Genomic DNA, 1,039 nt, shown 5'->3' with positions numbered 1-1,039 from the left:
AATAGATAATAATAATAATGATAATAATAATAATAATAATAAATAATAATAATAATAATAATAATAATTATTATTATTATAATAATAATAGTTCGACAGAAAGCTCTATGCGCTTTACACTATATTATTATTACCCAAGCATACCATAGAACACGCTGAAACATTTTCAACTTCCCGAGAAGCATACAGTGCAAGCAGATGATTAAGCGCTCAAACTGACTAGATATTTCACTATCTATAGCTGGGTATTCCTTCCCACCAGGGTGAAGTGAGGAAAATTCTTGTAAAGTGCCTTTTCCAAGGACGCAACATCAGGGCCCTTAACGGGATTTCAAACTCACGACCTTTCAGTTGCGAGTCTGAGAGCTTAACCCCTAAGCCACCGACACCACAAGTGCATGCGCTGAACCTTGCTTTTTCATAAATGCTTTTTTGAGAGCATCCGAGCAAGGGAATGAATGGAAAACACTGATCGCCGATGTCTGTCGTAGATCTGGCACTGGATGATGATGATGATGAGTTGTAGATCTAGTAGGCTGTAGAGTTGAAAGACATTTTTCTCTTCTCAATGGTAGGCAGATATAAGGCGTATTGAGTTTGGTCTGACTTCAAGCTCTACTTTACTCTATCGGCCGACCATATGAAGACTAATATGGGGGCTCTCGTGGCCTAGAGGTTAAGGTGTTGGCCTCTCATTCAAAGGTCCCGGGTTCGAATCCGGGTAGCGACCAAAAAATTTTCTTTTCTAAAAGTGTCTCCTTTCACCTTCTTTCCTGCTCTCTATCAATGTCTGTTGTTGTCTGCTTTCATTTCCACTTAATGCCCCCACCCCCTCACCTCCATTGCCCCCTCCTCTGGGCTCCTGATTCTTTCTGCAGCCTTTCTACTGCTATTCCTTGGCTCCTCCTTACTGCTGTCTTTCTGCCACACCCCTGATCTTCTAGTAGGAAAGATCTACACCTAGCCTTCTCGGACAAGATTGAAAAATCTCGGAGGGCCCGTGTGCAAGTTGCGCACGTTAAAGATCCCTTGGTGGTCT

Source organism: Aplysia californica, unplaced genomic scaffold, assembly GCF_000002075.1.
Source record: "Aplysia californica isolate F4 #8 unplaced genomic scaffold, AplCal3.0 scaffold00050, whole genome shotgun sequence".
In the NCBI taxonomy this organism is placed as follows: domain Eukaryota; kingdom Metazoa; phylum Mollusca; class Gastropoda; order Aplysiida; family Aplysiidae; genus Aplysia; species Aplysia californica.
Note: the sequence above shows the minus strand (reverse complement) of the source record.